The sequence below is a fragment of the Monomorium pharaonis genome, chromosome 9 (genome assembly GCF_013373865.1).
Source record: "Monomorium pharaonis isolate MP-MQ-018 chromosome 9, ASM1337386v2, whole genome shotgun sequence".
In the NCBI taxonomy this organism is placed as follows: Eukaryota; Metazoa; Arthropoda; class Insecta; order Hymenoptera; family Formicidae; genus Monomorium; species Monomorium pharaonis.
The window spans coordinates 3,758,522-3,783,479 of record NC_050475.1 but is presented as its reverse complement, the minus strand read 5'-3'; the positions used below and the strand labels follow the sequence as shown (position 1 = coordinate 3,783,479).

At 35.1% G+C, this 24,958-nt stretch overlaps 2 protein-coding genes across 10 annotated transcripts in view; one reads left to right on the top strand and one right to left on the bottom strand.

The window, feature by feature from the left end:
- LOC105833541 (midasin) overlaps positions 1 to 24,958 on the bottom strand; it is a 90,876-nt gene that overhangs the window by 22,260 nt on the left and 43,658 nt on the right. The gene's annotated exons all lie outside the window — the stretch shown is intronic.
- Positions 11,876 to 24,958, top strand: part of LOC105833544 — a 47,779-nt gene continuing 34,696 nt past the window's right edge. For 2 of the 9 annotated variants that reach the window (XM_028193394.2, XM_036292335.1), the window contains exons 1-2: positions 11,876 to 12,978; positions 23,767 to 24,035. The gene's annotated coding sequence lies outside the window, so the exon portion shown is untranslated. Of the gene's footprint in view, positions 13,165 to 23,766; positions 24,036 to 24,958 lie in introns of all 9 variants that reach the window. The other 7 variants (XM_012675359.3, XM_028193393.2, XM_036292337.1 and 4 more) reach the window with 5 other exon arrangements.

Below are 24,958 nucleotides of genomic sequence, written 5' to 3'. Positions count from 1 at the left end.
TGCAAATTGTCTTAAAAATCTCTATGTATTATATGTATAAAAAAAATAAGTTGCACAATGCTCTAATAATTAAAGATTATTTTCTGTTTTTTTATTCTTATGCGACAATAATATCAACGCTTATTTTAAGAGAATTTCAATGGAATTCAGATAGCTTTTATCCTAACGATGATTTCTGCAATTCTTTTGGGTTTCTTTATAATCGCCGCGCATGAGAAATCTCGCAGGTTTGTGCTCACATCCACTGCTTTATTCCAATGCAATGGGCATTACTATCACGAAAATACAATGGAATCTAAATGGCTTCGCATGTCCCAACCACGCGTTGAGAAAATATGTTAGTGTCGAAAATCAAAAGAAATTGTAATGCCATTGGAATAAAAAATATGCATGTATGCTTTAATTTTCTCCTTTTAATTACATATAATTTTAATAAAAATATAGAATAAAATATTGCAGATATCTACAACATCAAGTATATATTTATGTATTTAACATATAATGAAAAAGATACTCATAATGAATATTCCATAATTCGCTCAACTTTGATGAACAATTTTTTTAGCACATTTGAAGGTGTGCGAGAAGTCCGTTCGTTTCGTTCGTTTCTCAGAAACTGAAAATATCGTTAGATGTTATCTTATTTCGCGCTTGCTTAACTTGATTATCTCCGTTGCTCCGAGGTACAACTCGAGTCTCTTGGGACAGAATCAAGTACGTTTAGTTAATGTGCTTCGTGTCCACGCTCCGGATTCTTACTTGGAACATTTGTAAAAATACAAAATTGCACTCAAGCTTTGTTTAGAACAGCCCCGAGTTTGCGACGTGCAAATAAAACCCTTGTGTCAAGATTTCTAGCGGTTGAAGCGTGCTTTACGGCGCAAACGTGAACGGTGACGGAGATGAAAATTTCATCGTCGCAAATTTCACGTAACCCGATTAAAAGTTTCTTCACTTTCATTCGTGCTGTCTCTCCTCTCCCGGCCTATATCGATTCGTCTTCGCGCCACTGTTCGTTCCTCTACCATGAATTTTTCCTCCAAGAATAGGACGGCTATGCTGACGAAACGAAGTGGCAAATATCGGAATCTTCGAATCCGGCTCATCCGCTAATCCGACGATATTGATGTTTCGGAGGCTATTTTTACTGTGAGTTTGCGACTTGTAAAAAAAGCATGAATTTACTATCGCAACTCAATGCCCACTTTGCACACGTTTTGTAAATATTATTAAATATAAAATTAAGGTAATTATTAATTAATCTGAAATTTACGTAATAAAGCTATATATTTATAACACAAAATTCAATCAATTTTCAAGAGAAACTTTTCTATAGTTTTTTCATACTTTTACTTTTTTTGCACACGAGAAATCATATTTTCTCGTGTTACATTTTTTTTAAGATCTAAAGTAAAATTTTACGTATATAATATCGCAAGAAAAATGTACGTATAAACAAAATCTGTGGCTTAGTTCTACAATCGAGACGATTCGCATAAATTTTCACCGCAATACCCTGTTTGGAAGGAACGGAGATCCAAGTTCATTCCCTTGCGTATTCAGGTCCTAGCAAGATCCCATTAAGAGGCTTGTCGTACTAGATGACGAGAGTAGCCACCGGCAGGAGATGGGAGCTTTCCCAGCTTCTAGAACGCACGGAAGTGTCCTTTTCAGGAAGATGTGGGCAAACACGTCTCGGCTGCATGTCGCTTCTAGAATCGCGACTCATGAGCGAAAGAGAATCCGCCTCGCACTTAGTTGGCTTGTCGGTTCGAATTTTGACCGACTTTGCAATTGCGCTCCGATAGCATTTCTTCAATTAAAATGAGCAAAAATCTAGTTTCGATATCAAACACGACACCGCGTTCGCAAGTTGCAATAAATTTTTAAGAAATAAGAAATAAAAGAAATTTGTACATACGTCTGTGTAATTACAACGGTATATATAAAAGATAACATTAAAACTTGTAAATTGTAAAATACTTTAATAAGTCAAATACAGCGTAGTCAAATAAATTAAGTAAAAATAGTTGCTAACATTTTAAAATCCTAAATTAATTAAAATATTACACGAATTGACATTGTAGCAAAATTACTAAATGTTATTAAAAACATATATATTAATTTGACATATTAATATTAATTTAAGAGTCACGATAAATATCCTGAATAAGGATATTAATTTTAAACACCTTTCTATCTTACTATTGTCGCAACAATACGCGGATCGCCTAAGTTTCATTGGATCCCGTCCAATAACACCCTAAAATTTCGGGCACATAAACGTTTTCGTACATCGGGCGTATCTTTGCACGATTTCTGCATGTACAGTATCGATCAATAAATTATTTTGCCACTGCATATTCTCGATAAACAAGATACATCACTGTAGTAGTTAAAAACATTTTTGGGTCTGTGCCATTAGGCATTGAAACAATTTATCATTCTGATATGTCATTAAATTAGAATTGAATAATGTAATTAGATGCTATAGTAGGAATAATACAATGTACTCAAAAATGAAAAGAGTAAAGTCATTTTTGTGTTTGCATGAAATTACTGTGCAGCTACAAATTATAAATTATGACCTATCCCATTGGTATAGTAATAAGATAAAAAGGTGTTCAAGATTAATGTCAATATTATCAAAAAATAAATATAAAAGTATAAGTAAAAAAATTAGTTCAATTTAAGTATCAAACATCTGTTTTTAATTAATCAAATAAGATTATTTTTGGAATTAAACTGGAATTAAATCTGAATTAGAAAGAAAAAGCGTGATTTTATCACTGAAAATTTTTATACATTTTTATAAACATTAATCTCTTTTCTAAAAAATATTATAAACATTTCATCACATTTCTTAAAAGTTAGGCTTTATTAGATTTTGTATTAGATGTCGTGTGTGTTCTGGAGTTAATATTAAATTTACTTTTTGAAACTAAGCGTTATTTGTCTTGCGTCCAACGTGAAATGGAAATTAGTCATGTTCAGCAATAAACACGCGGTTAGAGTATAGGTCGACATCTTCAAAACTGTGAAGTAAACTTGAAGTGAGGGTGTATCATATATCACGTGTGTTACATATGTTACGCGTGTTTTATGCGACCACTACGGTACATTTTATGGCACTGCATACGCGCCGTCCTTTTATGACCCTCCAAAATTTCAACAAGCGCTCGTCACGAAAGTACGAGATAAATATTTGTTGTCTCGGTAAAGGCGAAACGATCTTTCCTAAATAGGCAAGCATGCAATTTTTCTTAAAGAAATTCATAAGAAATTGCCGTTGGTAACTTAGGATCGGTTAGTTTACGAGGTAAAAATGAGGGTTACGCAGGACATAACTTAATGGTATCGTACGAAACATTACCCTCCGCAGGATAGTTGCGTCAACGAGATTATCTCCTTTTACAAGATATCGAATTACCACCACCACTGCTGAGAGCAAACAGCGCCGAGTCCGTTCAATAAATCTTGAAAGTGCACATTGTGTTCTAACGCGTTATGAAGACACAATGAAGGATGAGATGTAGAACAAGTAGTAAAAGTACAAACAAAATTTTAATGGATCTTGTGATAAATTTAGAACAGATATCTCCATATATACACAAAAAAGAGAATGAACAATAAAGATATATAAATGTACGTGATGAGATCTTGTTTGCCGAAGACTTTTCGTGTCGACTCCAAATTTGCTGAAGAGTTTATTAATCGTGAAATAAATTAAGTGAAATTAAGCTACGTCAAGATGTACATTTTAAAAGTACAATTTTTTGTAATTACAGGGTAACAGATAAAAATTGTACTATAGTCGGACATGTTGCGCATTTTACCCGCCGTGGCAGCTTCCAAGTTGGCTAATCCCAAGGTACGCAATGACCATCGTTTGTCTCCACGTTCACTGTTACGTCTTACCGTCCACGTCTTCGTAATTTAAAATATAATTTCGTTTGGGTGATCGTTTAACCCTTAAAGTGAAACGCGTGCGGCCAATAAATCTTTAGTGACAATTAAGCCATGTTAAGGAATCGTGTTAAGTCTGTTAAATCAATATAAATTACAGTTACTGTAGCACAAATCCAATCCTTAAATTCGTATTATAATAGTATCACATCAGAATTCCTCACATGCGATCGACAAATTGCGGTGCATTAAACGGGATAATAAACGTTCATTCCAAAATATAAATCACCATTGTCTTTTAACTCCTCTTTATCTAAAATAATTAATATGAAATGTCGCTCTATCTACCCTCCGAAATAAATAAGTAAAATGATCTAAAATAGTAAGCAAAATTCAATGTCCTGTTTTAAGAAACTCAAACAGGCAGCTCAAAATAACCAACTAACAGATATTAATTATATAAATAAAGGCAACAGATATAATAAAACAATTCTCAACTCTATAAAATATAATTTAATATTCTTTACAAAAAGTAAAATGTTCGATATAATTTAAATTAAAAATATTGCCAATGTAAATATTAAAAAAAAAGAAAGAGTGTATTAAACCTTTGCGTGTATTTTACAGCGAAGTATTACAGTGTCTAAATGGAACAAAACTTGGATGCAATACAGCGAGAAGCATCTAAGCATACGAAATGAAAGGATGCAAATGTGTGATTAATAACGGGTCCTCATTATTATAATATAAATGTCACTGTCGCGAACAGCGGCGGAGCGGAAATAAGTGAGCAAATAACGGAGGTCATTGACAAACGAGAGCGCAGAAACGAGCGACGTCGCTGACCTCGTCTTCGATGTTGGCACGAGTTCCCCGCGAGTAGTCCATTTTCCCGGCGAGTACAAAGCGATTTCTCTGCCCCGGAACTGATCGATGGATCCGCCGGATCGGGATTGATGAGAAAAGACTGGAGAGCGAGAAAGAAAGAGATAAAATCGGCGAAGGGGAAAGGCCGCGTCGAAATCACGCATTAATCAAGGTAGATCAAGCGTCGAAGGAGAAAGGAAAACTGGTGGATCGTCGAAAAAAAAAGGGAAACTTTAACCCTTTGCATAAATTCATCAGCTGGCAACACCGTTTCGCTGATGGTTGCGCGCGATACACCTGCGTTCTCGGAAGCGAATAAAATCTCTTCTTGGTCTTGGGAGGAAGTTTAAAGCTTAGGGATCATACACAGCAGATGGGTTCGCGCGTAACGAAAACAGATATATCGATATAACGAACTTAATTTAAAATTTAAATTTTAAATTAATTTAAAGTTATAATTTTACGTTAATTTAAATTAGCTTTCCATTAGTGGCTTTTTTACGCACATCACGGTATTATTCTATCAGATCGAATTTTCAAGATATATTTACATACATTTGTTAAATAAAATTGTACTACAATAAATCAGAATTTCACCTAATAACAAAGAGAAAAATTTTTATATTTCTTCCTTTAATTAAATTTTGTAAAAACTTGGACTGTAAAAGATATTTTCACATAAAATATTTTCACATAAAATAAGTCACCTGAAACAGTCGCCAAGTGATAGATAAAATGTTCGTGAATTTTTCCTAAAAAAAAGTATTAGCCATTTACTAATATTTATTTAATCGTCAGTTGTGAAAATGCAGTCAATTGTTACACGCTGCATTCTGTATCCGCGCATAAATTTATTAACACATGTCCATATCAATGTGATGGCATCTAAATTTCACTGATCATCGCGTTTACGATAAGAAGACAGTTGGGATTAAGTGCATCGTCCTGTAAAGTGAGATTACGTTCGCTACTGTACCCGCGTATATCGATGAGTCTTGAATTATGCACAACGGCATGCCAGTATATACAAGCTGCTACCGTCAGTGTTCATCGAATGTATTGAGATACCGCACATAACGCTATTATAAGCTGTCCCAGCATATTTGTGCGTTTGAACAGTTCGATGCAGCGAGCTTGAAACACGCTACACACAATACCTCTGTTGTCGTATGTTTAAAATCCTCAAACGCCGGGGGAAACGAAATGAATCAGATATGAGTAAAAACGCGAAAGGAGAACGGAAGGCTTTGCCTACGGGATCGCGAAGAAAATTCATTGCTTACAGTTCGTAGTTACGGGCCGTTTATTTTATTTTTTTCCAAGTAAAAAAATGGAATCTCCCACGGGAGACGTCTTATTAGATTTAAGCGCGCAACATTCGAGGGAAAAATGTTTCCAGGGGAGCGTGTCCGTTTCACCCGACTTGGTAAATTAAATGCACCACGTATAAATAACGTAATCCATTAATTATTCCTTTTCGATAAATGGTCGCGAGCGCGATCGTCTATTTTTCTCGAGAAATACTTGAGAAATGATTCATTGCAGTAAGTGCGCACAAATAATTTATACACCTTGCATTAGTTTCATTCGCTAAATGCAGTCGTTAAATAATCTCTATGACGTTTTGAAATCGAGATAAATCAGCTATAATGATAATAACGGATATATTCATCAGTCGTTTCAGTCAAATCAATTTCCAGCGTCGCATATCCGTATTACACAGCAATTGCAATAACCTTAAAATGCTGTTATCTGATTAATATCCATTGTGAGATAGTAATGATATTAACAATGACACAATAAAATTTTTTATTTAATTTAAATTAAGCTTTACATCCGATTTTCTCCAAATATCATTAAATCGTATTTTTTATCGCGTACTTTCTTTTACTCATAATATATCTCGATATTACTGTAACAAAGAAAACGAGCACTTTGAGTGATTTTCCACGAAAGTAAGGAATCGTGATCTCTCCTGAGAGGTCGCACCATCTTTTATCGTCGGCATCCTGAGGGGATTTTTGCACTGCTTCTTGCCGGTCCCGTTAGCCTTGCGGCACGTTCTCCGGAAGTCTTGACCGGTAGGAAGTGCAGCAATAGAAGGCTGGGTTTATAGATAATGAAATTGTCGCTCGCGGCAAAGACAATGTCGTTCCTGTCGTCGCGGAAACTGTAATGATCTTGCGAGGACAATGGACTCCCTTCGAGAACTTCGTTTACATATGTCACCGAACAATTGCTGATAAAGTACATTATAACATATGAATTGAAAATATATAATAGATATTACATTAAATATTATTAAATAAGTTGAAAATTTTACGACGCATTTGATAAAAGTTGTGTGTATTTTTAAAATTAATTTTAGTATAAGGTAATGTAAATTCATAGTAAGATTTTTAAACAATAACTTTTTTATTCTGATATCACTTTTGAAGGTTCAAAAAATTCCTTTAAACTAAACTGAATTCTTGGTTATAAATTAGAAAATGGCTTCAAAATTTTTGTAAAAGAATCTCTTCGACGTTCCGGTTTAGTTTTTCGATTTGTGCTGTGTAACATGATTTACGAAAGATACGTGAGAGTCTCGCGGAATATCACGAGATAATTCCAGCTTCGATAATAACACTCGATTATTACGATTGGCAAATTGCGATCTGAAGAGCGGATAAGAGTCGCTACTTTCATAACGACGTGTTCATCGACTTTCCAAGATTATTACCATTTGTCCAATGACGCTTCCACTAACGTAGCTCTTCGAGTACTCGCGATGCGAAACGGAGGCGACGAACGGACTTATTGTTAGAACGGAGAAACAAACGCTGAAATCTTTAACAGTCCACGTACAGAGCGTCTCGAAACTTTGTCGTGATGAGATAATAACACAGACGTTTCTTAAGCGGCTTTCAATCTAGACTTCGTATATAGTTGTAATGTAGGAATTATAAATGACTTTTACGATAATTAGTTTCGATAAAGCTGCAATTAAAAAATAAATTAAAAGTATAACAGCTAAAGCAATTTTTTATGTAATATTTTAGTTCCTTCTGATGTACTCTTTTGATTTCTTTACCTAGATATCATTATGAGTATAATGGAGAAATTTCTATATCAACGACCCCGCGTAAATCATCCGTCGATGATTCGATTGACGTAATACTCCAGGTGGTCAACTATTCTCGTACTATCGGAAAACAATGAATCTAATGTCATCATAGAACCAGTATGGGACGCGTAAAAAGTGCCAAAAACCCCTATCCGGGAGCCGTGATCGGAAAATGGACAAAAGATATAAATATAGTCGTATCTGAATGTGTGCGTCGCTTTTCCAATATCAAAGATCTAAACGGTAATCTGCATCCATTGCGTAAAATACGGATGACGTTTGGCGATAAAACTGGATATACGATTTCGTATTTTATTTTTCGTCCAATTCATCGCCACTCGTCCAATTCGAATTATATATGTTTAGTAAAAATGGAATGAGAGAAACGTGCTATTATTGGCAGCGCTGAGATTGTGACTCCTTAGTGAAAAAATTTCGCATTTATAACAATTGATGTCAGAAGAGTAACTGTAATTATTACGTCATTTTATTATTGTTCCTTCACCTCGATAGACGCACGAGATTAAGGACATTTGCTCGCGCGTACTTTTCGATTGTTAAATTGCAGAAAAGATATGCATCGTAAAATTCCCAAGGGGATAAAGTTTCCAACTGCGATACTCGTAACGCGCCCGGGGCGTAACGACATCGCGAATCGTAAAGTCGCAAATCAAAGCGTGACGTCACCCATGACGGATCTGCTTAACATGCATGGAATTTTTCAATAAGGAAAAGGTATGGAGCCATCAGTCGGTTTCTCTCACGCAGCTGGCGATGTCGGAGAGTATTTACTTGTTTGGAACGAGCGAATTTGGAGCGACGCGTTCGATCCGGATTTTTACTCAATTAAATAAACACACGCGCGTTCTCGAAATTGCACGATTATTTGCGGATAACGAAATCGAGTCGAGTGCACACGATGCATCTCTATGACAGAACGAGACGGGGCATACGACAACTGCAGGCGATTGCAATCAATTTTCCATTGTGATATTTTTGTCACGTCGTGTCACTTCGGATTTCCCATTCGTTGTTTTAATTGACACGATAAATTAATCACTCCCCAGCCCGAATGACCATCTTGAACACGTGTGGTTGGAACGCGGGGTGTAACTATAGATCGAATAAAGAGAATATGTAAATCCGACATACAAATTCATGTAAACTTTTGCTTGTTATTACACATTTTTTGGCCAGTAAACTATTATTTCATCGTAAAGTCAATATAAATCGACTGAACAACGTGAATTATTTGCTTTTTTTAAATTTGATTTAATTTGTTTTTTGATTTGAGTCAATAAAAAAAAGATTCATTCTTCCTCCGTGTTGAATTAGTTGTGGATTCCGTGGTAGGATCTTTTCGTATGTCTTTTCGACAAATTATATTTCTCGCTTTGGCGAATCAACCACCCCAACGGCTGACCTATTTCCAACGTCAGAGATCCCATCGATCAATCAATCGAGCATTTAGATCGGTAGTCGAGGCTAATGCGACACGACGAGCGATGAGATGGAGAGCCCGGAGGTTTCTGTGCGGATCTCTACGCACTCGAGCGCTAATGAAAACCTATGCCTATACTTTTTTTTTATTCAAGTTGCCTATCACATCAAATCAGCGTTTGTCATTCCTTTTTAAGAATGTATATTAGTACAGTAAACAATTTAAAAAATTTAATTTAATTTAATTTGATAGTTGATTATTAATTCGTATTGACGGCTACATAAAATGTGTATATATATTTTTAACGTTAATTGAATTAAAAATATTTAAGCATACTCATATTTTATGTAAAAGTAACTCAAATAAGTGTACATTCGAAATACTTAAGAGAATGTAGATTGAATAATTTTATTTACAAGTTTTTATTTAATTTAGTTCATTTTTGTAGGTTATTTTGTTATTTTGTAAGTTCGTCAAATACGCGATTAAAATCATAAAAAAATTACTTCTCTCCGGCGGAATGTTGGTTGAACGACGCTGTATTATGATATATACTGCAGTAACGTGCAGACCGATAGTGCATAGCACAAGTGCACTCTACGTAACTGCCGAAACGCATCTGTGCAACATGCATGCGGTTCGATGCCGCAGAATCGTGCGCGGACTAGTGTATGAATACCAAATTGCCGGCAGCTCAATGATTAATCGCTTCTTGCAGTTGCTTACAATCTCTAATTATATTACTGTAATACTCTACATGTTATATGACGCATTCGGACAATTGCTCATTTTCTGCCGATTATTCTGTCCCACAAATTGTATATCAAATTTAGTAAAAAATTTTTATGTAAAGAAATTATTTTTTAAAGGATTTTTTATCCTCTCAATGTGCACGAATTATTGTTTATAAAAAATATATCTTATTTTTAACTATACTTTAACTACAATTTAACATATCTAAAGCTCATTAAAATCATAAGAAGACACTTGGTTGTGTTAGTTAAAAATCTTTGTTAGTTAAAAATACATATAGATCGATTCCGCACATTGAAAAGTACTTATCACAAGTAAGTCTGATCATATGAAAGAATAAATCCATTGTATAATAAAAATTATCCCTTAGAATAAATGCCAAATATTTGTGGAACAAGCTAGTAAATAGAAAAAATATTCGTTTAATAAAAAAAAAATTGACAACGATATTGTGCTAAGCATGTATACAGCACGCATTTGTTAATGCACATACTTCAGTGCAACAAGATGCAACGTATAACGATGAGATCAAGCATGAACTGCATATCTCTAAATTATTCGGAACAAACTCTATGAATTTGCACTTCGTTAGTTCATACGGAAACTATTGACTTTTTTCCGATATGTCCACCTCTTAATTAAATGTACTACAATCAATCCCACAACCGATATACACATCTGCAAGAAGATTTATGAGAATAAAAAAAAGATACAAACGTATACACATATCCTGAAACAGGTACGCTATCAAATCTGACAAATATAGAAGTTTCTTAGCCATGTTAGAAAATCAGTCAAAAAAATTTAGCTTTTATCTGATTACCTCATTAAATAAAAATCTAATTATTTTATCTAATTATTTGAACTTTGTATTCTGTCGCATAATTGTGGCTTTTACGTTTTACGCGTTTATTACTATAATTTATATACGTGTAGAATTATTCTAGCGGGAAGTTGCACTGGGATGAGATTTAGTCATTGAATGAAATGCGTTGGCACCCGCTTGTAAAGCGCTGCAAGTGACGTCACGGAAACGACGTGTAAGCGCATTGTTCTTATGCGAGTGTTGGAACATGTAAAACATTATACGTATACAAAAATTTCGCTGAAGTCGTTATGAGAAGCGTTCGCGAACCAACGCGCATTTTGCATATAATGTTAAACACATCGAGTTAAATACAGCGACTGAAATACAATGCGTTTCCCCTTGTTGCCCTTTGCCTGATCTCGTTTATGACTGCAGTAAATTTTACACCGTCAAATAATGAAATACTAACGGACTGTTGATTTTGCATGTTGCAATGTAATGTGAGATTAGGTTTTAATTTCACTACGAAAAGTGGACTAATTGCTATATGTTACAAGAATATTTTAAAAATTAGAAGAAAATTTATACCATTTGTTATCCGTTGCAATATTCCTAGAGCTATTATTCAAATCGTGAAATAAATCTAAAATATTTTATAATTGGTATAAAAATAATAGAAAAAATAATAGAAAAAAACGCACATAAACGTCATGAAAGAAGTAGTGCATTATATAGTATCTATAAATATATTGTTCATTTTTAAACATTGGGATCTACATTTATTCTTTTTTATATAAATAAAATTCTACCTTCTAAATAAATATTTCTAAAAATTTCTAGAAATATCTTAAAAATTCATTCAAAAATTAAATTTTGCGTAAATCAATATTTGAAATATCAAATAATTTTTTCGTAAAAGTAATAAATAAGAGATATTAATGTGCAAAAATTTTTTTATATAAAAAATTAGATTTTTGAAAGCATGTAATTTTTTTCTAACTGTTTAATAAACAGATTAAAAAACAAATATAGAGACAAACATAAACAAATTGTAAGTTATAATACCATTAAACCTTATTACAAAAAGCAAGATTGAGGCAAGCTTTTTTAAACTAGTTTGTCGTAACATCTCTCCTTACACTAATATTATAGCAAGAAGATCGTGCTAAGGAAAACAGCAATGTCGGCCAACACAAAGTACATATTCCAAAATGAGAAGTAAATCCGTAAAGGCATGAGCAAAGTCTCGGTTAAGTGGTAAAATCCCACAGTTGACGTAGGCGTGGACGGCCTTAAGAAAACTCACTCTTGTGTCCGCAAAAATTGGCAATCGGCCAATTCTCGCCGTCATTGGGGGACAGTTTGAAGGTACCCGAAATTGAGTGTACGCGAAAACGACAGCGTCTCGGCAGGGTAGAATCTCTTGCGAGCGAGAAGAGAGCGTCAAATAAGGTGTAGAATGAGGAAGACAGAGTGCGAAAATAAAGCCAGCGTAGGCAGTGAGACAAAGCTAAGATAGAATTCTGAGAAAGATAGGAGATGTGAAGACGAGAAAGAGCAAAGGAGAAAGAGAGAAACAGATACGGAGTGGGAAGCTGGCGAGAGCGAGGGGAAGCTCGAGAGAGAGAGAGAGAGAGAGAGATACCGAGAGAGAAAGGACAGAGACCGAGAGGGAGGAGCAGCGGTAGTTCAGGAGCAAGGGTAGCGGGGGAGGGTCGCGGCTTCGAATCAGGGGTTGCTTTCAGAGGAGCACGCAGTGCTCTCTCGTCTCGCGAGCCGGGAGAACGGGAGAGAACGTGCGTGCCGGTTCACAGGAAGAGGGTAGCTTCCTCGCACCTTCGGCAGGTTCCTACCCTCGTGGTTCCCCCGTCGTTCGTTGCCGTCAAAAAAAAAACTCACGGCAAAATCGCGACAAAAATCGGCCGTGTCGACACCTTCCACCTTTCTTCTTCCTCCCTTCGTTTCTCCGATTTTCACATCTCCGTGAAATCTGGACGAGACACTCGGGAATGAGACGACAGCTGATTAATGCGTCGGGATTTAAGACCAGGTGGAAGATCAAGGGCTAACATTCGTGCGGACAACGTGATCCTCGAGGTATTCCTCGATGTTGTAGGATAACTTTCGCTCTCGCGGAAGTGCTCTCGCGTTGGAGAGTGCCATTGAAATCCCGATAAATTAACGCGCTGACTTAAAACGATTCGAGATCAAGTGAAAGGATTAGCACGGATGGATCTAGAATCACGATTCAGACTGTTTATCTGCTCAAACAAAATTTAGCTCGTAAGTCTCCCTGAATGGAGTTATCGGCTCGAAGATCGGCATATTCCCGATTGATTAGGTACCCTTAATCCTAATCGACGTATTCCCTTCAATGGTCCACTCGATGGTCCAGTCGATCGTGAGTTGATTAACCCGTTGGGGATGGTGAAATTAACGCGGCGAGTGCTTTAGTTCAGATGTATGGCGCTGATATCATAGTGAGTTCGCTGATCCGCAATTCTCTCTTATCATCACGAAGACGGAAGAATCATTTAGTAGACCATTTTCTTTCGTTTTCATGTCTCTGGAGATTTCAATGAGACAGTCAGCCATGAAAGAGCTATATTAATGTATAAACTGCAGCGTAATAATACACATTGTAGGGAATATTGCAAAAAAATAAAAGAATCGAACGTTTTGTAAAAACAATTAAAACATAAGTGTCGATGCATTAAATCAAAATAAAGTGGAAAGTGTGTATTCATACATTAGCTACTACAAATAAATTCTTGATTTATATGACAAAAATTTATTTTACAGCTTGGCAAAAATATAAAGCGGCTTAAAGAAATTTATGTAAAATGTAATTAAAATTTATGTGGCAAAGAATATATACATGTCTCGTACAATTTTATATAATATTCATTGTAATATCATAATTAATAATACAATCTGTTTAAAATATACTAGCACTTTTTAACTTGAAATGCTAACTGCTACGACAAATTGATTTATTTAAAATTTACTAATTTTCTGATCAAGATTGAAAATCCGACAAAGTATAATTGTTTGTTTAATATTAAAAGGAAAATGTTATTTATTGCATTTGCATTATTTTTTGGATCAACTAACAAACGTACGTGATTTGAGACTCGGACAACAAGAGTGGGTTAACGCCCTAAAAGAATCGGAATAGGATTCTTGTGGTATTTCGAGATAGAGACTGGTTGAGGCAAACGCTTCCGGAAATTTTTATCCGTAGTACACGTTTAGAATTGTCACACACAGTAAATGTTACAGTTTTGAATCTGAAAGAAACTCTGTTTTAAACTGAAACTTAAACTTTTCTCACCTGCTTATTTGATATAAAAAACATATCTAATATAATGAGAATTATTCTTTAAACAATTATTTTCACGATTTTAGCAGTAGGATGATGATTATGTTGATTTTCATGATTCTCTGAATTCTAAATTAGCCTTTCTTTCAGTAATAAAGTCTCTTACATATCATAACACTGAATTGTTACTGTTGAATTCAGTGCAAGCTGCGACAGTAAACGTAAAAAATTACAATGATAAAGCTTTGACACCTTCGTTCCTTTCATTCTCGTAAAAGCCCTGTGTTATGTTTAGGTGGAATCGAAGTCTCAAAGAGCAAAACCGATAAACATAAAGACTCACATTCGCTTTACGAGGTCCATTGATACGAAATAGCGTTCTTCAATAAATATAGCTTCAAGACAGCTTTATAGTTTCAAGAGTGTACAACAGTAAGATTGAGTCCTATTCGCGATCACTGACTATTAAGTATAATCATATACTACGATTATTTGATAAATTACGCATCGATTATATTATATTTATGTAATTGATATTTAAACGCATTACTTTTAAATGTAATTGTCCGAGAAATGCTATTCTAACAGCTTTTATTCAGTAATTAACACAGTTAACCATGTATCTATTTGACATCAATAATCAATTATTTAATAATAAACACATTAATCGCATATAGAAGATAATTATTCCTATAATAGTATTCGTATGCATCATAATTTAAACAGTTAATAATAAAATAATAGCAATTTTTAAATAGACTTTCAAAAAATTCAAACAAATAAGATAATAAATGGGCAAATGGGAGTTGGCGCTATAATAAGGCGTAAAAATTTTGAAAATTTAAGATAAAGATTTAAAAAATAAATAACACTAGTAAATAAATAGTTAATGTCATAATAAGTAAAAGCACAGTAAAAAATGTAAAATTATAAAGAGACAAATAAATTAAACTTATTAAATCAAAACGTCATGTATGTAAAAAAAATAAAAAGTTGAAATAAATAAGTGGTATTTCTTCGTATTCGTATAATCTTAAGAAAATCTACGCGCGTAACGATTTTTATTTTTGAGCAAGAAATTTGGTCCTTAATGTTTCGAATGAATATTTGCGAGTTTTTCTATACGGCAAACCTCAAGACGGTCAAGCAACGAACAAACCGCCGCTGCACACGGCAAGCAATTTCGTCAAGGAGGCTTCCTCCTTCGTTGATCTTGGGTCGCACGGGACTCTCGTCGTTCTATTTGCCAAGTCGGTAGAGAGTTTATCTTTCCGGGTCGCGGATCCGGCTTTATTTAATTATTCCTTTTGGTACACTCGCCAAAATCGCGGCGGCGGTCAGGTTTCCCATTGCTCTTATAGACGAAGACTCTGATTTAGATTCGGAATTACGGTCGATTTAGCCCGCGAGATAGCATACGAGAAAAATCGTTCGAGAGAAATATCCATAAATATTCTAAATATCAGCTGTTCATAAATTTAAAGTGACTAAAGTAACATTAATAGCTGTCCAAATAAAATATCGTCCGAGTTGCGAGCTGCGGCCGTAAACTCATTAACTTTTCGCGCCGACTTCGTAATATTCGTCGACTCGATTTTGTTCCGCGTAAAATTATCAAATTCAATTAACCGTGATGTCTAACGAGGCAAACTTAATTTAACTCGTTTTTTCGCGCTTCACGCGACGCGTCCCCTTTATTATGTCAGTCGCGTCGCGTGCACAGTTTCGGAAATTACGCGCCGATAGAACCGCCCTTTTTGCTAGATCGGACTAATTTCAACATAAATTTGTCCTCGCAGAGAGAGAAAAAGGAAGAGAGAAAGAGAGGAAGAGGGAGAGAGACTAAAAAGGGCGCACGTACGTCGATATCAAATTTGCCTTTGTCTTCCCTTCCACTTTCGCGAATACAAAAGATGATAAATCAATTCGCAATGTAATTTAATATTAAGTAATCGAATTGAATTTCAAAGTGTAGGCATGTAAGTTTCGGGCCGGGGACAAGTTTGCCTTTCTCTCCGTATCACTTAAAAGGAAAGAACAACTAGATATTAACAGAAGAATGTCGCGATGAGAGTCACATTTTGTCAGCCCGAAGAACGAATTAATTCCATTTAAATTAAACTCGATTCTTATCTACGTAATTAAGCGTACTCACAATTTAAGCCTCAACTGAATAGCTTCTCTAACGTACAATTAAAATTCAATTAATTTATTGTCATCCCTTGGATAGAGCACAAGACCATTAATTTCCATCGAAATTCGCATCTCACTTCCTCGAGTCGCGAGAGTCTAATGGAAAACCCCGCATAACGTAACGCGCATAAATAGAATTAGGTTTTTATCAGAGCAAGAACTAATTTCCGTCCAAATTCGCGCTCTCGCTTTTGAGTACCTCGACGAGAGAAAGGCGGACGAATAAGTTTCTATCGGTAACCATGTTCGTCTTTTCTCGATCGCGTTCGGCGAAAACAAGGAACAACCTCGATGCTTCTAACTTCCAACCGAAATAGTTCGGTTCGGCGCTGATGAGTTCGAGCGTGCGATGGAAACTTCGGTGGCGATGGAACGTGTCCGGCGGACACGGTCCCGGGCGCGTTTCTGATGCGATCCGGGGAAGTTTTCCCCCGGACCGGCGCCGATTGTGCGCCCGGGCCAGCGGGGAATAAAAGGAGGTCCGGTTTTGATCAGACTCAATTATAGTGCTTGTCCGAGTTAGCGTGAGAGATACACTTATTCAAACGTGCTGTCTCAGGGAATACATATGGCAAGTTTATTGAATTTATCTGGCTTCATTCGGAAAACAAGATACATTTAAGTATGTATGTGTCACATATTTTAAGGCAAAAATATTTTAATTTTATAGATTGTTCTATTATTGCGTTTGAATATTTGTGTAAAATTTAAATACAAATTTATTATTAGTGTAAAAGTTTCTTAATTTGCTGTTAATTTTTATGTGAAATCGCGTAAATTTTGATAATTTTTAATTGATATTGTATAGTCAAAATATTCTCAACATAAGTGATTGATATATTATTTCTTTTTCCTTATATCAAAAGTATGAAAATATATTGGTATTTGTAAATGATAACAAAAATGATAGCTTTAATTATGTAGTAATATGACGCCCGTGGCGTCAGGTCGATCAAAGGATCGAGACGAACTATAAATAGCAATCGTTTATTCATTAATCGCGTTGCAAATATTAATTTGAAAGTGACCGATAAATGAAATGCCACGTAACAAAGAAATTAAGATGGAATTGATGTAATTAACACGCCGGATATCGGTAGCGAAAATATTAACGCGTCAAGAGAGTTAAATCAGATCGACGACGGTAATTAACACAATAATTCTATATGCCGACTAACAAAAACAGGTCAAAATAATTCCAAGCTGTATGCTCGCTCCGCTTACCTAAATATTAACATTCTCTAAAATCCGCATACGAGTCTGTACACTTTACGTCACTTACGCCGTCACAAAAGCCTCCCGAAACGTTGAATGTAATATCAAACAATAGACCGGCAGGAATAAACGATGTGTGTAACTGACAAAATCGTGCAAAAGTACGTTTGACATTGTACTTTGATATAATAAACCGCATATAACAAATCGTGTGCGCAGTATGTGCACACGTCGTTCACGCGTCGTTCACTACCGTTCCATAAGATTTTTATTCATATTGTATTTCCGATCCATTCTGTCGATATTAAAATGTGTATCCATTCAATCACGAGATGCAAGCCGTGAAATCTTGAACATTAACCGACTTTCTTTTATTTGAGTTGATATTCAGTTATAGATAACTGTCTCATTTTTATTTGTGAGGGACTTCGCTCCTCTCTCCTTGATAATACAATACTCTCAGGCTTGAATATGCCTTTCACATTTTTCGAATAATAATTTTACTGGAATATTGCTTCTTAAGCAGCTCGTCGTGGTAAACGCGAAATGGATTGTAAACATTATGATTTTAGATACTTCCGATATAGATCTTCTTTCCAGCGTACTTATCGAATTTTATCCTCTTCTTCCTTATTTTGAGAGAACTAAATTGTATCTCGCTATTCATCCCTTTATGATAAAATTTCTTTACTAGTAATTTTTGCCTTACAAAGATGCCTTTTCAAATTTTATGTACCTTCAACATTAATAAAATCGATAAATTTTGTCTGAACTTTTTCAATTAGCCAGATCAATGTGCAATTAAAGAGACTTCAGTCTCTTTAAATAGCTCCTTTTTAATTGCTTCTTTTTTTCCAATACCTATTTATAAATCGCTGCCAAATTTCTATAAGCCAAGACATTTTTTACTTTTAGAGAATTAAACGCAATATTGATTTCCTAGAACACTTCATAGAATTCGAGAACTCATTTAATTTATTTTCTCTTCCATTTACTTGCAGCCCTCTTATCTATACTAGAAAATTAAACTTTTTAAGGCTTCTCTCATGCGAGAAAATCACGATGCGAACATGAAGGGCTTTAAGACGAGCATAAAATGCGGTAATGTAGGATGCTTTAAACTTGGAGCATGATCCTTTTACATGATCCAAAACAGAGACAATATAAGTATACAAAAAAAATGACAGTTGTTTCAATCTCAAGGTTTTAACGGTGAAATTAATTTTTAACGTTCAAAATTAAGCTCAACAAATTAAACCTCGAAGACACAAGCAAAATCTTATTTCATCGCTGATCTTAAGTAAACTCTACTCATCGTTAGATTATTTATCTTCCGATAAAGAAAAAGAATAAGAAAGACTGAAGTATAAAGAAAAGGCAATCGGGCGTGATTAATTATACCATCCAGTATCCCTTGATTTTCCGTTAGCATCTGTGTTTGTTAAGATAGCAAAAAGAACACATTCGATCGAGATAAAAAAGAAACATATTAAGAATTTGTCAAAAATTTACTGTCGATGCTTGTAAAATAATGAAATCTTTCAAGAATATCAAGGCAAAGGAGAAAAATACATTGGAGGAAATAATTTAATTAGTCGCATCCCGCCAGACAACTCCCATTTATATTTCCTTTCGGACGCTGTTTCTTTTAAATCATACCTACATCATCTCGACATCAGATGTAATTGCATACGTAAATGCGGGTTAAAAATATTTCTTTTCGAGAGTACGTAATTTTTTAAAATATGCAGTTATATTTTCGTGAAAAATTAATTTCATACAGTAACAATTAGCAAGTGCTGTCTGCATGTACAAAGCGTATCCCTTTTTAATCCGTTTGCGTCATAAATTGTTTGATGGACAGGTGGTTTCCATGAAACCGACTTCCCTCGCGCAAAGCAAAATCTGTAATATTGCTTATGCAACTGGTAATTACAGATAATTATCTGCTTTTGCAAAGGGCAGACATTTCGACATTAGCTTGCGTTCGCATGTACGTCTGTTCCAAAGACCATCGCGTTTTATTGCAATCGTGACTGGGGTAAACAGCACGTGAACACGTGTTAACACGTGTGCAACGCTGAATTAAATTAGACCGGAAATAAAGAAAATTAAATTAGTCTATTGTATACAAAATTTTCCTACATGGAACATGTTTGTAGATAATTTTAATTAGGTAACTAATATATTAGAACTTTGTATAAAAATTATATTTTGTAGAATATGTTTTTAATAACATATAAATCCATTTATTTATTAAAATAACTCTAAACAAAAAAATATTTATCAAAATTTTTATTTTTATTTTAAATTATATATATAATGTATTAAAAAATTACGTCGACATTATTAATAGGTCATATATTAATTTTATTAGACGAATAACTGTGAATTTCTAATAAAGAATAATATGACATCAGCGTGCAAGTTCTACTTCGAATTGCAATCACAGATTATTTTTCTAATGCAAGTAAAAATGCAAATCTTTTTACATCGGTCACGCACTTCACGTGACATTCAAGTGCCACTGCGGGACAATAACCATGTCGAGAATTATTCGTCGTGGACAGCGAATATTAAAAAGTAAACGCGAGAATCATGGTTGAACAGTGCCGTAACTTCTCGTTGTTTAGTGTTGGACTATTTCTCCCTAGGGCCGCCTGTAGCTTCTGAATATTGCAACATCGTCGTAGTTTGTAGCGCTTTGTACACTGCGATAAGGACGCGCTATTTGCAAAATGCAAAACCAATTACATCACCTGCGAACATATCGATCCTATGCATGTCACTGAGTGTTGAGTGCCTCTTCACTTCATTTAAAATTATTCAATTTGAGGCCTGTTGGCCTCATTCTTCTTTTTTCAACGTTGAAATTGTTTTAATACAAAATATCTCAATCTTTCATCAAATTTTTCAGTTTAAAATTAATCTATTTTCGACAGAGAAAAACAATTTCGTAGTCATTTATACTTCGGAAATAAAACCACCTGTCAATGCGTTTTAAATTATTTATTAACTAAGAATAAAACTTATATTTTATTTGAAGCAGATTTTAGTAGAATATTTAGTTGTCAAGATTTCGGAAGGCTGGATGCGCTTGAAAAAATTAAGAGAAAAATATAATTTTATTTTAATTCTTCCGAGATTATTTTGAAAGAAGTGTAAATTAATTTTTAATAATAGATAACATTACACATAATTACAGAAATATTATATTTCAAAATATATTTCCGTTTATTCTTGAAAAAATGACGTAAGAACTGAAGAAAAATAAATTCAGCTCTTTAAAAGCAACCCGTTTAGCTGTCACAAATTTTTACGAAACCAAATAAAGACTTCCTGATCGCGTCTTTCTTATTGTCATTATCTGGCAAAAAAATATCGCAAAAAAAGTTTTATCTGCCCAAGAATTTCTGAAACGACCCTTCCGCCATGGAGGGTAAAAGTGATAAAAAGGAACGTCCTCTCGTTTCTTGATGATCACCATAGAATCTTCGGTGAATGCTCGCGAGGGAAACTGCTCTCTTTTTTGCTTATAGACTCACTTTATTTCCTACTAAAATAACGTATTTCTCAAACTGAGGGTTGCGCTTCACATCTGAGCACAGTCGGCATGTCCGAATACTCAACTATTATAATAAAAAATCTTGTAAAAAATGCGTAGTGAAATCTTAATTTTCATATCTTTTTACCGTCTTGTGTACTTGATACAGTAAGATAAAAGTTTGTTATATTTGTATCAAAGAAATCACTAAAATAAATATTCTGAAATAAATTTGACACCTTCGATATGCATTTGATATGCTCGATATAATTTTAAAAAATAACATATACTCTAAATAACATTAATAGACGGATGCATCTCAAAATCCATATATTACTCTGAGAAACGTTTCGTTTATAGCAAAAACTGTATAAGTTATTCCAAGTCAGAAAATCGAGTAACTTGGATTGTATAAAGAAGGATGGAAATCGTTGCATTAAGGCTCGCGCGAGATTAAAGGAAGATACGATTGGATGCACAGAGAAAGACGGAGAAAGAGAGAGAAAGAGTGGTAGAAAAAGATCCGCATTTGCTCCGTTCGTATTTGGGATTTTACTGCACGAGTACGACAAAGCCACCCGCATTACCGGCTCGATACCCCTTCTCGATATGTCTTCAGCGGGGGTGTAGTTTTGCCCTCCCGTCGATGCAGTTTTGCGCCTCGTTGCACGCTGCGGCGTGTAGCGGCCATAATCCGGTGTCTGCATTAGAAACAAAGGCGCCGCTGTTGCACGGAGTAAATGCGGACTGCCATACACAAAAGCCGGGGATTCGTTTTTTCCGATACGCCCAATTGCATCGATCAACGGCTGGCTTTAAAGCTTTCGTCACCGGTACGTATGACTCGGATATGCCGCGAGACGATCGTCAGAAATTATGGAAGGGAAATTCCCTTCGTAATACTTTCGCGTCGGAATAACTTTTCCTTCCTCCTTACTATCGACACGTTGACGTCAGATGTGAATTATGAATTTCACGCTTCCGCGTTTCTCGACGTTAGAGGGAATAACAGATTAGAGCTATAACTTCGAAAAAGATCCCTTTTGTCGCGGAATACACCCTCGGTTTCGTTAACGTTGAATATTTATATTTTATTGCGTTTCTCTTTTCGCGTACACAAAAGCATTTGTTCGCGCGAACATATCGCGGTCGATTCGCCCGCAATTTTTATTCAGCCTTCTGCGCATTCTCTTTTTAACGCGTTTCTGCTACAAAGCAATGCTATCGAAAAAACTGCGGCCGCATTCTTCGGCTGTTACCACTATGACGTCGCCCTTTAGGATTTATTTTGCACCAACGTTGACTTTATTCTGTATAACTTTGGTCGTTTTTACCGACATAACCGAACAATAGACAAACATGAAATACAATCTTCAATCGTCTTCTCATTATTTTCACAAGGGGTGCTGTACTTCGGATAGATTTGATTCAAAGTACGAGTAATATCCCCTTCAGTAAAACTACCAGGCGACACGCAAATGTTTCCCGCGGCATGCACTTCGACGTGTGAGCAATCCGATCTTATACGAGATCGAATCTCGAAACCAATCCACGGGCGCATTGTTCGAAGTTTCAAGCGGGGCATTATTTATTGTACCAACATTGCAACACGCAACAGTTAAAAAACAGGCAGGGCACGTTTTGCGTCACGCAGACGGGCTCTCAAAATTGTATCGATGCAATCAGAGATTTCATTTCACGTGTAAGATACAATTTTAGCGGCTACCGTTTCAAATAAATGGTGTTAATTAAATGGCTATGCACCTTTTCATGCGACGTCGTTGAAAATGTTACGGACTACCACGTCGTTTATCTTCCCGACCACTTTCGACAAGGTGACACGTGGGAAAGGCACGATGGCCGTTTCATCGTCGAATTCTCATTAACTGGGACACTATAAGAATTCTTGCTTCGTCTTTGGGTGAAAGAACGAAGAATGATCATCAGTGTTAAACAATGTTTTAAACTCATGACAATGTGTTGTGGAAAAGAAATTTTCTAAAGTGGTTTTATTTCGCGATATAAAAGAACAGAAAATGTATATCGCAATTATTTTATGTCGGTTTTCGTAAAAAAAAATACACAGTAATATTCGTTCTTTTATTCTTTATATAAACAGATAACATAAAAATCTGCGGATATAAAGTGAATTCATTCTGCTTTATAAATGTGAAAAATGTAATAATCGAATTTAATTAAAACATCGATCTTCGCAAAAATGAGATTAAAATACAGAAATTATTTGCATTAATCGTTATTAATTTATATTACCGGTATTAAAATAATATACAAATTAATATTGTCAAGAAAGAAACTTAAGAGAAGATATAGAAATAATATCTTTATCTAATCGTCAGAAATAACTTTAAAGTGAGGATGCTAATTGCTACATCGATTGATGATCTATTTCCAGACGCTCGCGCAAGAGCATGTATCTAATTCCGTGACATTATAAATTCCGGGTGGTACCGGAAGCTGCTTTTCCGTGGATGTGAAAAAGCGCTGACCTACTAGCTGATAAGCGTCGTTTGTGTCATGAAGAAAGTTCAAGGCAAAAGAGCGTAATCCATCACGAGGATCATAACGTGACTTTCTTCTGCCCTGGCCGCAGCCGGATGCGAAACGCTCGTAAAAATGGACGGAGGGGTCCCTTCAGCGCAGTTTCGAGTTTCGAGGGGGTTTAACCGACCGATTTGCTACGTCTTCACTTCCGGGATAAAACGAACACGACCAGGATATTGGGTTAAGTTAAGCGAAGTTTAACTTTCCTACAGTGAAAAGAATTCTGCTCTCGTGTGGCCGAAGAATTGGAGAATCGATTGTCGAACGAGCGCGTGAGAAGAGTAGCTGGCGGGTATTAATCAAAAGCAGGGGAAAAAGGTAAGAATAACCAAAACAGCGAATTGTAATCAAGGGGTAAAATAAACCGTTATAAGCCAGGCTCGCAAACGCGGCAATTAAATGTAAATCGGAGAAATTGACATTGATAATAATGATGATAAACGATTGAATGGAAATATAATTCGAGCGTAAATACGACATTTAATTGAATGCTTTCATACAACGTAATCTCCGAGTAATTATCAAATTATAAAACATATATATGTAATAAAAATTATTAAACTACATATCATTACACGTTACAATAGAATGGTTTCTTTTCGAACGTAGATTTATGAAAAATAGAATTTATAAATATTGCAAAACAATTTGTAAAAAAAAATCGCCGACTTTTACGTCAAAAATGTTTTTAATTCTTTCAATATTTATCTATTAAATAATTAATAGAACATAGAAATTTCTATTTTATAAATTTTATAATTAATTAGTTGATCTCGATTCCATAATTTCAAAGATTGTTAAACTTCAAGCGGAACGTCTTAATACACGCAAAACTTTCTCGCTGCTGAAGTGCGCTTTATTTCAACCAACTTAGCACGTCAGTGTGTAATCTTAGGTAAATTAAGCGGAGATTGCAGAATAGAAAAGGCACCTCGTTATATATTTTGTTAACAAACCCTTACATCAGTAGCGTGTTTATTTATGAGTTTACTCTTCCCTATTTGTGATGTACGCGAATTATAAATTTAGTTTCTATAATAACTTAATGTTGAGGTAAAAGCGTTCAGATGCTTCTTTATGTAAATCTTTTTCACAAGTTTTTCACAAAAATTTTTTCTCGACACAAATTTTAAAAAATGGCAAACGTCAATTGAATAAAACGCAATTTCTGATAACGTCTTACTTGATCTTACCGATCAGATATCTTATTTATTATACCTTACTTATTATCTATACGAGTA